General features: G+C 44.1%; 2 pseudogenes; one reads left to right on the plus strand and one right to left on the minus strand.

Moving 5' to 3' along the window:
- The first annotated feature begins 448 nt into the window (after positions 1 to 448).
- LOC146194222 (uncharacterized) lies at positions 449 to 1,723 on the plus strand (annotated as a pseudogene).
- Positions 1,724 to 6,361: 4,638 nt separating this feature from the next.
- LOC146194223 (uncharacterized) lies at positions 6,362 to 9,804 on the minus strand (annotated as a pseudogene).
- Positions 9,805 to 14,894: the final 5,090 nt, after the last annotated feature.

Below are 14,894 nucleotides of genomic sequence, written 5' to 3' on the forward strand. Positions count from 1 at the left end.
TGGCGTTTGGTGTGGAATGATCCTTTAAGCACATGGCAAATAAATAAACAAAATTATACAACAAAGCTCAAATTATTGTTTGTTTACTTAACAAAGCAGCATGATCACATTACAGAATAAATTATAGCTTTTTAATCGAGTGGTTTGGTCAAATCATAATGGGTAGGGAGCCTAATGCTTTAATGCTTTGCATCTTAATTTAGTAAGGAACTCTTGTTACTCATATAGAGGCAGAAGTTATTTGGGCAATTGTGACTCCTAACACTTCTTCATAGTGCCCAAAGAGTGGCTGTTTGATGCATCCTTACTGCTATTTTTCTCACGCAGGTACATCGAAAGCAAATGAGCAAGGAACCACAGAGAAGACGGCCTGCGCCTGTTTACATCTGGCCATCTTCAAAAACTTGAGTTTTCTACCAGGGAATCCCCAGAAACTACTGTCCGTGCTGAAGTGCTGGCATCTATGTCGACACGAACAGTCTACAAAGTCGGTGCTGAAGTCTCGGAGTGTGATGGTGAGGTAATAACCGGCCACTGCTCATGTGTTGCAGGGAAGGGGGGGGGGGTGTAAACATCTCTGTTGTGTGCTCTATGGACTTATGTATATTGCTCAGCATGATCTCAGTTGTGTACCAGATTCAGTTTCTTGTACAGAGAAAGAACGCCAGTGGTACCAGCCAAGGAACCCAAGGGCAGTAAGCGAGGAGGTTAACAGCCTAATTTTCTGCAAGGACACATCACAAAGGATTAGTCCTGCAATAACTCACCACAAAAGGCGAGTGGAATATTCAGCACTCGGGCGTGAAAACTTAAATGTTCGCACCTCACAACTGGTGTACCTACACGGAAAACTTAAGGAAAGTGGCCTTCAGTGTTTTGCCGATGTGTTGGAAGCAAATGACTTTTTGCCCGTCCAAACAAAGAAAGCTGTGGAGCCAGATACAGCCAGCGATTGTAAACTGCCTTCCCGGTGGTTGCAACGGGTGAAAGAGAAGTGTCCTTCAAAACTGCATACGCATGAGGAGGTCACGGTCATTGAGGCAGCCACACGCCTGCAAAGCGCAAGTTCCTTGTGGCACTCTTACAGGGAAGGATTAATCACAGCCTCAATTGCACACAGGGTTTATACATGGGTGCACACATGCAGGACAAAAATGGGGCCCCATGATGCACGGTCTCTCATTAGTGCAGTAATGGGCAAAAAAAATTGTCCGACATATGCAATGAAAAGAGGGCTGCTGCTTGAAGCCGAGGCACGAGCAGCTTTCATCAGTAAGAACGAGAGCCATGTTGACGTTCATGTCAGAGAATGTGGCCTTTTTCTCTCATGCCTCAAGCCATTTCTGGGTGCAAGTCCTGATGGTATTGTTTCATGCAGTTGCTGTGAGGCTCGCCTTCTTGAGATCAAAATTCCAATGAATGTGGAAGTGTTTGCAAAGGGGGAGCTACGCAATGGTAACCTGAAGCTCAGTAGCAAATACTACACGCAAGTGCAAATGCAAATGGGTGTGGCTGAGATGAAGTCGTGTGTGCTGTTTGTTTACAGTAAAGAGAAGTGCTTGCAGGTTACAGTGCTGTTCAATGAATCGTTCTTCATTGAATTAGTGGACCGCTGCACATTTTTTATTAATGCTTACTTGCTGCCATTTATTTCAAACAAAAACTGAAGCAAGTGTTTTGAAAGAATGGCATTGATGTGCATGTCATTAATGTGCCTAATACAAGGAGGAACCAGAGTTTTCGAAAGTAGGAATAATTTAAAGGGAAAACTGCACATGTATATGTTAATCTGGTTTGAAAAATTGTAATTGCTCGGTTTAATGTTGCAAAGTGACACATGGACATCAGGTTATGTATTAGGGGAGCCAAGTTTCACCGCAGTGCACCCCCTTCCCTGTTTTTACAGCCAAAACATAGTGCCCAGATAAGGAATGGTTATAAAGCATTTATTTTGAGGTGATGAAATAGCAACACATACAAAATACTCTGCACTTAAGAAACAAATCAATCTTTGCCAAGAATTTAGAGTTGAAACCTACTCGACGACGCCTTTCTCACAATGGTTTCTTAATTGAGTTCCCGGCTTTCCGGAGGAAAGGTAACTTGGAACGCTAAAGTATGAGTCCTCGGCCACCAATATAGTAAAAAACGACGGCACAGGTCCGACAGAGGGAGGCATAAGGGTGAACTTGACACCCCTTTAGAGTAATTGAAAAGGGGGGGGGGGTATTTTTCTAGGTGAACTTGGCGCTCTTTTAGAGGAATCGGGAGGGGGGGGGGAGAGCTATTCCTCTAAGGGGGCGCCAAGCTCACCCCTATACCTCTCTCTGTCAGACCTGTGCCATCGTTTTTAAAAGTATGGGGCTATGTCCACGCAGGCATTTACTATACTAATGACTGAGGACTTGTACTTTTGTTCCAAGTCACCTTTCCTCTGTGCACCTCTATGTACAGGTGTGTTTATTTCGACACCATAGATACACAGCCACTATAGCTGGGATTAAACCCAAGTCTACCTGGTCTGCAGCTTAGCACTTTAACCACTGATTAATTTTCTGCAATGTGTTTTGTGCAAGCTATGAAAGAAACTTCCTAGAGTTTTCATGTGATGATACGTGAACTTCCTGCAGATGTGTACAGTACCAATTTCGGTGTGTTCAGCCGTGTAAAGGCTCCTCTCTGACACTCAAAAATCTCTGTAGGTGACTGCTGGAGATTGCCTAAATTGTAGTCTTGTTAAAGTTCATTCTCAGCTCCTGATCACCGTCAAGAGAAATTTTAAGTCAACGTTTCAACTGTATTAACATATTGTCCTTTGCTTGTTGATAACAGTGCTTACAATTTATGTAATGTTCTAGTCATTTTCATACTTTCGGTTGCATGTTTCAATAGATCTGTGATGACCGGGTGCATAAAGAGCAATAAATTTTGTTATTTGTTCAAGTGTTGCTCAAAGAACTGTTGTACGACTATGCAAACAGCTTGTGATACATAAAGTTCTGGCTTTTCCGTGAACAGTATTTTCAGAGCAGATCTGTGATATGTACGCAAAGAATTGCAAGAAGCAGCTATGATTCTTCACTGAGATGCATCATTTACGACACGAATGTCTATTCTCTTTGCAATGCATTAGTTATATATGTAAGAAAGAATGTATTACCAGGAAAATAAAGTTCGCTGCTATATCTTGTGCACTTTACTGCTTTTTTTTGTTTCATTCTTAAAATTTGTCTAAAACATGCATTGAAAACAGAGGACTATTAGTCTTTATGAAGTGTTTGAAAGTGAAACAGTGCATGATTAATGCAGCTGTTGATGCACATCCAATATATTTCCAAAGCTTTCTTCAATAAGAATCTATAAAGATCACAAAGTCACAGTTAGACAGTTTTGTGAATTCAACTCCATGTCTTTTGGTTATTTATTTCAATACCTTTAGGGCCATATGGCCTTGAAGAGGGGAGCAGTTAAACATAGCATTGCAATAAACATAACAATAAGAGCATAATCTTAGTTAAAATTATGTAGCTAGCAACATCTTCTAATTCATTCGTGGTATAAGCATTTTGTTGTGATTGATTAGTGCCAGTGATCCAGGAAGGCGATTCCACTTACGGGGTATGGGGTAAAAAAAAATGAAAGCAGGTTTTTGTTCTGCAGAAATATACATCAAATTTGTGAGGGCGATCCGTCCGTGGTAATACGTACTGTGGCAGTGAAATAAATTCTTCTCGCAAGTGAGAATGGTGAAAAATTTCATGAAAAATGCGAAGACAAAGTTTTCTACGACGAGGGGCAAGGGATGGCAGGCCGTGGCTGTCTTTCGTACTTGATATGCTTGCAGTTTTAAGTGGAGGATGAACCATACAAAATTATTTTGAACCATTTCCAATAAGTGTGCTAAGTTCTGCTGGTAAGAACCCCATACTGATGCTGCATATTCAAGTTTAGGTAATATGAGTAATGTATAGAGTAAAATTTTCAGAAAAGAAGGTGGATTGCAAAAACTACGATGAAGATATCCAAGCATTTTGCTGGCATTGTTACATGCATAAAATAAACAGTCCAGGTTATGTTGTTGCAGATGTGAGCACCAAGGTATTTATATGACAGCATGCCATTTGTGTGATACGAGGATAAATTATTATTCATCCTACACGCATGCAGGAATTTGCACTTGTGAGCATTAAGGTCCATTAGCCATGATTTGCACCATGCCGAGATAGAATCGAGGTAAGATTGAAGTTAGTATGTCGCCATCACATTTTCTTTCTCTGAATATTACACAGGCAAACAGGTGATTATTAGAAGAAATTTGGGAAGGTAAATCGTTAATATAGATAAGGAAAAGAAGCGGTCCAAGCACAGAACCTTGAAGAACACCGTTATGAATCATGCTTGGGTTTGATGCGAGGTCACTAATCGAAACAAACTGATGGTAACTTGTAAGAAAATCTTCTAGCCAGGTTAGAATCTTTTGAGTCCAGGTTAAGCTTTTGTAACTTGTATAGTAGTAAGCTATGGCAGCTTTATCAAACGTTTTGGCAAAATCTATGAATACGTAGTTGGCTAGTGAGCTACGATGAAGAATAGTTTAAGTTGGGTTTTACAAGAGCACGATTTTTGAAAACCGTGTTCAAATTGGGAGAAGAAAGAGTTTGATTCTAAGAAATTAAGTGAGGAAACAGGATGTATTCAAGAAGTTTACAAGGAAAGCTGGTGAACGAAATTGGTCGGGAATTTAGTGGAGAATTTGTTACCTCATTTGTGCAACGGAATCACCTTCCCGACCTTCCATGCGGCAGGCAGCGAACCCTAGTCCAGTGACTGCTGGAAAAGTTTTTTTAATATAATAGAGGAGCAAGCACTTCTAAAATTTAGGAACTTGGTGCTGATCAGATTGGAACCCAAAGCAGCGAATATTTCTAGTGACTTAATCAATTTCAGAATGCTGTGAAGGTTAATTGTGACTGGTTACATGGGCATATATAACCAAGACTCGACACTTGTAGGAGGGGGATTTGTGGAGATAGAAAATTGCCATTGAAAACATCAGGAGGGGGGGGGGGGGAGAGCATAATTCATTATGTTTGTTAAGGATGCTACTGATGTTGTAAAACAGATTTTGTGTGTTAAATAGGTGTGTGTGTGTGTTGGGTTGGGTTTTATGGCGCATAAGTAACTAAGGCTATCATGCGCCAAGAGCAAGGTTAATGTATGTTTTGGTTGCAAAAGAGGAAATGGATATGTTAAATCTATAGTTTGTTTAAAAAGTTTCCTTCTTCTAGGAAAATGAGAACAGATGCTAGGTTTACAAGTGCTCTTTCACCTAAAAGCAAGGTGGGATGGAATGGGATGGTACGATTGTAAAATATAATAAAATGTTTTCTCCGTAGTGCCTCAAGTTTTGAGCATTTAATTAGAATGTGGTTTACAGTGAGTATCTCGTCGCATTCTTCACAAGTCGGTTTGTTATGTTTCATTGGCAGAAAGTTATGTGTAAGATGTGTATGTCCAATACGAAGACGGCATACTATCACTTCCGTAAAACGTTGTTGATGTGTGCTCGATTTCCATTCTCCTACTACAGGCTTTATGAGGCGCAACTTATTATTTTCTTGGTTGTTCCATCTGGACTGCCATTTATTCATCTGTTTATGTTTTATTAATTTCAAGCAATCACTATGTGGTATGTTTACTTTCTGAATCAATTTGTTGTGGGCAAGTGCAGCACATTTGTCTGCTCTTTCATTGCCGCCAATGCCTACGTGACTAGGGACCCAACAGAACACTATGTTATGTCCTTGTGTCGTGATCATTTTTACATTATGTATTATGTCCCCAATTAGAGGCATGACAGCATTTCTGTGATTTAAAGTCATCAGTACACTCAACGAATCGGTGTAGATGACACTGTTTCCAATGCCTTCATTAACTATTTTTTCTACAGCTGTCAGGATAGCATGTTAAATAGGTGCGCTCCACTTCTCCTTCTCTTCTAGCTTTCATCTTGTGAAGATTGTCTTTCATGGCAGGTATTAGTTTTCTGTGGTGTGTCTATATCTGTATAGTGCTGTCAGTAGATGCATCGCATACATAGTTTTTTATTCACTGTTAGAAAAGTGAACATATAATAGCTACAAACTGTCTTTACAACTATGAAGAACTTTCTTCCCTGCAAGTGGGCAGTGGACTGTAAGAGTGTTGCAACCAAAGACACAACAAAAGTGGATAACAAAAACAGAAAATACACATGTCGGCAGTGTATGCACACACTGCAAAACTATTTTTTCATGACGGTTCGGCACACGTTGGCAAGGGTATTTAACTTTTGCTCGCTATAGTACTTGGTTCACGTACATTACTTGAGCAAAGGCTCATCAACAAAGTTCGTTAAAAGTGCACACACATGCCAGACCTTGTTGAGCTGGTCAATCATGCTGTTGGCAAACACTTGAGAGAGGATTCTGAAGTTCTTCAGCCTTCCTATTACTCTTTCAACCTGTATTCGAAGGCTTGCTATGCGTCTTGTCTCTGTTTCGTCGTCTTCTGATAATTGTGAGCGCCCATTCATGAATGGTGGGATGTTCAAGAGTAGCGAACGTTGCTTGCATTCCTCAGCTACGGTGAATCCTCTGTCTGCCATTATACTGCGCCCAGGTGAGAACTTGTCATGGACGCCACATGAAAGTGTTAAGGCCTTATCGGAGAGCCTTCCAGGTGAAAGATCTGAAACAAACATGATGAACCCGTTGGGACTGCATACTATCAGGCCTTTGGCGGTGTTGTTTCTTGTAGAGTGAGTATGTTTCACTCTGAACTCTGAAGGATGACGGGGTCTCTATAAATATTTCAGTACAATCCATGATGCCATCAACTGTGTCGTATCCCTTTTCAGAGAACACTTCAGGTCGGTACATATCACAGATGGCAGGTGGCATCCATGTTGGAACCTGCATAAAGAGTTGAAATTGGATGATTGCAGCCTTTCGATTTAAACATCATTTGACCATCTGCTAGAAATTTTGTGCATTTTCCTCTTACCTGACACAGCCTGTTGTTCAGGAAATCCAGCCAGGTGACCCATATCCGTGACACTGTTGTCTGTGAAACGCCAAACCTATTAAAGAATTTAATTTTTATAAGCGTATTTTCCAGTATGGATTACACCAAGACATTTTCTTGTAATACGGTATGTACGATCAAAAGAACTCTACTTGACTATTTGTATTCATTCACAAGACAACTTTGTGTGTAGGTGATAGCACCTGCTTATTTCAATAGAGTAAATGGCATTTTAACAGTGCTAGTAATAACACAAAACCAAGTTGACCAAATCTTAATGCTCCTGAGTCATAGCTGCTCCTTAGGATTGTCTGCTACCCAAAATTGCAATCTACCTATATTTCCTTTTCCTCACTCCATCAGAGCAAGAATCGTTTTGACTAGGAACATTCAGCTCAGTTTTTGTTACTGCACATTAGTTTTACCTTAATACACTACTTTTCTGAGCTGCTGACGGGCAAAGTAAGAACCTTTTGTGCCATGAACTTTGCATGAACTTTGATTTGAAATCATAAATGTCCCAGGTGCCGCTCCACACCACTGTTTGTGTAAATGCTCCTTTTGTTATACTTAGGAGCAAGAAATGTGGTGCCAAAAGGCACAAGTGCACACTGCTTACCTATAAGCTAGGTCAGTTCCATCAAGGCCCAGTCGCAGACGCATCAGCACCAGGATCAACTGGGTCTTCAAAGGCAAAATAAACTTCCTGTTTTCACCTTCTGCATTTGGCATATGACAGAAGAGTAGTCTCTTGGCTTCCGGCTCAAGGAAAAACCAAAATGCCTCAAGACGTTCACGTGAGGTGAAGGCTGTGTAGTACTTCAGCTTTTTCTGGTCTTGAATCAGCACCTCAAATGCAAATTCATTTTTTTTTGGCTTTAGCTTTCATGTCTTTGGCTTCATTGTGTAGCACTGATAATTCAATCTTTAGTAACCTGTTCTTCTGCTGCAATCGACTGCACAATTTTTTGTTTCGGCTTGTTCTTGGTGCGATTTCGCTAGCTGTTTCTTAACTGTTTCCATCTCTGCCTTTGTGCTGTCCAGTTCATCTTGAAGCATTGAGATTACCTCCTTTTGTGCAGCAATTTTGTCAAGGGCACTTCGGTCGCTTGCTTTCGGAAAACTGTAGTTATGATCTTCGGTTGCGCTGCGTGAAGGTGTACCATCAATGGTGGTGTAGTCAGCTTCATCTGTACCACTTGCACCACTTGCACCGGGCACAATTTGCATTGCACAGTTGTCTTGAGTGGGCTAGTTGAGGCAAGGAGAAAAACATATCATTTATTTACAAAATAATGTGGTTTTAGGAGCCGAAGTAAGCACATTAAAAGTCAATATAGCAAAAATGAATAGCAGAAATGCATAAGAATAAGCCAAACCTATGTACTGCTTATCACACATCTAATGCGTGACTACCTGATGGTCCTATTTCTAAAATAAGGATCAAGTATTTTTGTTGAAAAAGTTTGTTCACAATCAGCACATGGGATCTGCAGCAGTACCTGTTACATAAGAGATTCATGCTATGACTAATTTGCAACTCAATACTAAGCACTTAGATACATTAACCTGCAGCTGACAGAAATATGTACAATTTATAAATTTGAATGACAAGTTTCTCGGCTTAGAGTTAGTTACTATACCTTTCGTATCAGGGGACGCCTTTCCGTCACCTTTTGCGGCTTTAGGGGAAAGACAGTGGGAACTCGAACCATGTAGGTTTTTTTGCCTCCTTCGAAGTGGGCTCCACAGACCCTGTGGCCTGATGTTGGAATGAACCGGAAAAATCTTTAAACAGAATGATCATACAGTTCTATAACACTTTGATGTGTTCACTATGACCATTTCTAAACAAGACTCGACTCATATCAATCATGCTGTAAATAGCCCCCCCCCCCCTTTTTTTTGGGGGGGGGGGGGGGCTTTCCGCTTGGAAGCAGCACATCAGGATTAATTAAGTCACCTGGGGGTTTCCTACAGTGCGTCAAGCACATTAACATTTTTGTGTTTCGCCTCTATCAAAAATACAGCTGCTGCGTTCAGGACGAAACCCGCGACCTTGAGATCAGCAACCAAATGTAAATGTCATTGCGCCACCGCGGCGGTTCACAAGTAGACTTTCTCCCAACAGCTGAATAAGGAAGCCAGGAATGCACAGTTTTAGCGAAGATTCGTATTTGCAGGTACGTCTCAGTAAAAACACCAGCCGACTTAGCAGCAGCACTATTGAGAGTCCATACAGACATGACATGAGAATGTGACAAGGTTTCCGGCATTGCTGTCGTCGGCTTGCGCATCACTGAACTGAAAGCAACCGACATCTCTAATGCAGCTCGCGACATAGCACCCGCGCTCTGCTCGGGAAAAAATACGGGCTTAAAAGTAAAAAAGAAAAAAAGATATGCGCCAGCTAATGACAAGTTATGAAGCGGTATGGGTGCCGGCGGCGTCTCCTTTGAGCAGCTAGTCTTTTACGCGCGGACCACATTCCGTATAGAGCCTCCTTGACACATAATATATATCCCTCTCGCAAACATGCAGATATTCCCGCGTTATTTACCGCACAAAAGGCTAAGCGCACCGCTATTAATTAACTTACCTTCCAGTCTGTCCGGCTCTGTTGATCTTTGCGATCCATTGCTCTCGGAGCTTCTTTTCCTTGGGAAAAACGTAAAATCCCAGGCCTTTATGCTTCCTGTTGTTGTAGCAACCCGGCACACAACAAGTGTATCCCACCATCGCGAAACACCGCGTATTGGCTTCGTACGCCGTGTAGCACTGCGCTATCCGCACGCAAGTTCCGCGCCAAAATCCGGCCGCAGTACCACAACTACCAGAATGCATCACAGCAGCGGTGGCGTAGCGCAACTCCTTGTGAAATCGGTCTATTCTCCATTCCGGTCCACTTGAGCTTGCTGATGCCCAAGATATCGATGTTCAATCTGTCCATTTCTCGCTTGTTGACATTCAGTTTACCTTCCATCATAGATCTTACATTCCATGTTGCTATGCGATATATCTCCTTGCCACATCGGACTTCCCGGTCGTTTCCCGACACATCCACAACTAAGCGTTCTTTTGGCTTTAGCCCAGCTGCTTCATTCGTCCTGGAGCTACCATGAATCGCCCTTTGTTCATCCGCAGTAGCATGCGGGACGCCCTCCAACCTGGGGGGCTCAGCTTCCGGCGCTCTATCATTAATGCTATTGTGACTGGCCCTAGGGTCTTCTTGGCAGGAAATACTGCAGTGGGTTGCCATTACCTTCTCCAGTGAATCACATTATGTCAGAACTCTCTGCCGTGACCTGTATATCTTGGGTGGCCCTACACAGCAGAGCTCACGACTTCATCGAGTTTCGCAAGCCCCTTCGCCACAACAAGGCAGTGATCCATGAAGGGAGCACTCACCCCACCCGGTATCGAAATTCCTCAATGATAAGCTTAGGCATGTATTTTTAACCACAATAAGGTTAGCGATAAATAAGCGGCACAGATCTTAACAACAGTAAACCGTTGCAAAGCAGTGTCAAGGCTTGAAGCAAAAGCAATAAAAACCAAACAACGTAATAATAGAACAAACAAGGTAAAAAAGAAATGGTAACTAGCAAAAAATCGCCAATCTCTCGTAGCGAAGGCAGTCATGTATACGAAGCAAATGTAGTCAAAACTTCGGAGTTTTTCGGAATGCGCTATCGGTGTTGTCTACGAGATACCATTGTCTTGTGGAAAGGTGTATGTATGCCAGACTGGACGCTGTGTGAACGATCGTGCACGAAAAAATAACAAAGGGGAAGGTTCTCATTTGGCTAGCATTGCGTGTCCTGCAGGGGTTGCCAGCCTCGGCTGTATGAGATTAGGATTCTCGGCAAGAGCTGCAATTCACTCGCACGTGAAATCATGGAAGCCTAATTTATAAAGATAAGAGAGACTGACTGTATCAGTGAGTCTTCCGTAGTGTTCTACAGCAGTGAGGTATCTTTCCTCGATAAAATGATCTAAAATAAGTGCCCCAGTGTCTACTGTTTGTAACCTGCTCCTGACGACCTGTCTTTGCTGGTAGTGGCTTTATATATATATATATATATATATATATATATATATATATATATATATATATATATTGTAGGGGTGTGTTTATTCGGTAAACCCAGATGGATCCAGCCGCTCAGGAGGAGCTCGCTGCGGAGCGTCAGGCGTGGCGAATCAGCAAGGCAGCGACCAACTTCTTCGTCCCCGAGTGTGTCAGCACGCGATGCATGGCAGTGGCTATGAAGACGAAGATTACCACACTACATTTTACCCCCGGGCAGAGAAGGAGCCATTCTGGCGACTTAAGGAGCCAAAAGAACAGACGGATCGTAGTAGGGGTTGATTCGGTTCACATGAACTGTTTCGCATCCACGGCGACGCAAGTCCTCAGAGGGCGTAACAGGCTCAACTACGTAGTTCACAGATGTTTTTTGAAGGACTTGGTATGGACCGTGATACCGAGCAAGAAGCTTCTTTGAAAGGCCGTTGGTTGTGGTAGGAACCCGGAGCCACACCAGGGAGTTGGGTGCATATGAAGGCACCTCGCCAGTCATGATGGCATTTTTGTTGCACTGGTTTTCCTTTGTAATCGAACGAGCGAGCTGACGGCGTTCTTCTGCGGGCTGGGCGGCATCCGAGAGTGGCGTCGATTCAGAAACATCAGGGCGGTAGGGAAAAAGCGCGTCCATTGTGCAGGTTGGCTCGCACCCGTATGGAAGGAAGAAGGGAGAGAATTCAGTGGTTGTCTGTATCGCAGTGTTGTATGCGTAGTTTACGAAGGAAACAACCTGGTCCCAGTTGGAATGAGCGTCGACGTTGACGTACATGGCCAGCACGTCACTCAGAATACGGTTGAAGCGTTCTGTCAGGCCAATCGTCTGAGGGTGGTAAGAAGTAGCGGTGCGATGAATGATGCGACATTCTTTTAGTAGGGCCTCGAGAGCGTCGCACAGGAAAACGCGTCCGCGGTCGTTGAGCAGTTCCTTCGGAGTCCCGTGGCGAAGAATCAAGTTGTTGAGAAGGAACAAAGCAACGTCTCTTGCAGAGGCAGTGGGTAACGGTAATGTTTCAGTGTAACGAGTAAGATGGTCTACTGCTACGATAATCCACCGGTTTTCAGCGGGAGTAGTAGGAAGAGGGCCATATAGATCCATGCCAACGCAGTCAAACGGACGAGCAGGACAGGGTAACGGCTGCAGCGAAACAGGGGCCTTCTGAGGAGTTTTTTGGCGGTGACAGGACTCGCAAGCGCGCACGAAATGTCGCACAAAGCGCCAGTAAAATCCACGCCAGCAAAATCGCAGACGTAGGCACGTGTCGGTTTTCAATACGCCACCGTGAGCACATTGTTCGTCACCATGGTACGCAGCAGAAATGTCGGCACGGAGATGACGCGGGATGACTAGAAGCCACTTCCGTCCATCAAGCAAAAAATTGCGGCAATAGAGAAGGCCGTCACGAATGGAGAAGTGGTGGGCTTGCCGGACGAGCGCTTTGGATGAATGACCGGGAGTACGACTTGAGAGAAACTCCAAAAGTGTATTGACCCAGGGGTCATTCCGCTGCTCGGTAGCTATGTCAATAGTGGCAAGAGTCGACAAATCATAAGCACAGACGGGGTCAGCCGAGGTATCACTAGGCAATGGCGAGCGGGAAAGAGCATCTGCGTCCGTATGCTTCAGACCTGGTCGATAACTGACATGAATGTCATACTGCTGGAGACGGAGAGCCCAGCGAGCAAGGCCACCGGATGGGTCTTTCAGAGAGGCCAGCCAGCACAAAGCGTTGTGATCGGTCACAACATAAAACGGTCGGCCAAACATAGGGACGAAATTTTCCGATGGCCCAAATAATGGCCAAACATTCCCTTTCTGTGACCGAATAATTGGACGCTGCTTTCGTCAATGTTCGGCAGGCGTATACCACAACATACTCGCTGTAACCAGACTTACGTTATGTAAGGACGGCACCAAGCCCAATACCGCTGGTATCAGTGTGGATCTCCGTAGGCGCAGTCGGATCAAAGTGGCGTAGAATGGGAGGCGAAATCAAAAGGCGGCGTAAAGTGTCGAAGGCTTTATCGCAGGCTGGTGACAAGGCGGAAAGGTCGGAGCTGCTGGCTAGGAGCTGGGTCAAGGAAGCGATGATAGAGGCGAAGTTTAAGATGAAACGTCGAAAGTAGGAGCAGAGGCCGATAAAGCTGCGGAGCTGCTTCAGGGAGGTCGGCTTTGGAAATTCTGCAACTGCGCGAAGTTTGGTGGGGTCGGGAAGAATGCCGTCCTTAGAAACTACGTGGCCTAAAATTGTGAGTTTTCGAGCGGCAAAGTGGCACTTCTTCAAATTCAACTGAAGCCCAGCATCGCCGAGACACGTGAGGACATACTTTAGGCTGAGAAGGTGAGAAGAACAGTCGGTAGAGAAAACTACGATGTCATCCAGATAACAAGCACAGGTCTGCCACTTGAGTTCGCGAAGAACAGTGTCCAACAGGCGCTCGAAAGTAGCTGGGGCATTGCAAAGGCCAAAGGGCATAACGTTGAACTTGTGTAAGCCGTCCGGTGTTATAAAGGCAGTTTTCGAGCAGTCATCATCAGCTATCGGTACCTGCCAGTAGCCGGAGCGCAAATCCAAAGAAGAAGAAATACTCGGCTCCCAGTAAACAGTCCAAGGCGTCATCGATTCGCGGCAGAGGATAGACATCTTTGCGCGTGATTTTGTTTAGCCTACGGTAATCGACGCAAAACCGGATGGAACCATCTTTCTTGGTGACCAAAACAACCGGAGAAGCCCATGGACTGTTAGGTGGCTGTATGATGCCCCAGCGAAGCACGTCGTCCACGTTATCAGCAATGACGGCGCTCAGAGGCCGACACGCGATAAGGACGCTGTCGTAAAAGTGCGTTTGTATCAGTGTCGATTGTGTGCGTAATGACAGACGTGCGACCCAGCGCAGTGTGAGGAAGGTCGAAGGCAAAAGTGAAGTTCTGTAGAAGAGCGGCGAGTTGATTGCGTTGTGCGGGTGGAAGATCTGCGTCAATAGCTTGTTGAAGAACATCGGGTGGTGTCGAAGCGGTCCCTATATCGCAAGAGCTGAGAACATTAACGTCTAATGAAGTAGGCGTACTGAATATGCGGTAGAGGTAGGCGGTAGGATAGCTAGAGAGGCTACCGGTAAGCTGTCTAAGGAGACGAAAGACTTGATTAAGAAACACCAGAGTATGAAAGCTTCCAATCCAACAGACCAGATTGAACTGGCCGAGATATCGAAGCTAATCAATAAGCGCAAGATGGCTGATATAAGGAAGTATAACATGGAGAAAATTGAGCATGCTGTAAATAACGGGGGAAGCCTTAAAGCGGTAAAGAAGGAATTGGGCATAGGCAAAAACCAGATGTATGCGATAAGGGACAAGGAGGGCAACGTAATCACGAATATGGACAAGATAGTCAAAGTAGCCGAGGAGTTCTATACAGATCTCTACAGTAGCCAAAGTAGTCAGGACCGTAAGGAGATTGGCGGTAGGGATAAACAGTCGGACGTTCCACCAGTTACGAAGGACGAGGTCAAGAAAGCATTAGAAACTATGAAAAGGGGGAAATCAGCTGGAGAGGATCAGATAACTACAGATTTGCTGAAGGACGGGGGGGGGGGGGATATCATGTTAGAAAAGCTGGCCACCCTGTATACGCAGTGCCTGTTGTCATCGACGGTACCGGAACCATGGAAGAATGCAAACATTATCCTCATTCATAAAAAAGGGGACCCTAAGGACCTTAAAATATACAGACCAATCAGCTTA

Source organism: Amblyomma maculatum, chromosome 3 (assembly GCF_055883805.1).
Source record: "Amblyomma maculatum isolate TAMU_Amacu chromosome 3, ASM5588380v1, whole genome shotgun sequence".
Lineage (NCBI taxonomy): Eukaryota > Metazoa > Arthropoda > Arachnida > Ixodida > Ixodidae > Amblyomma > Amblyomma maculatum.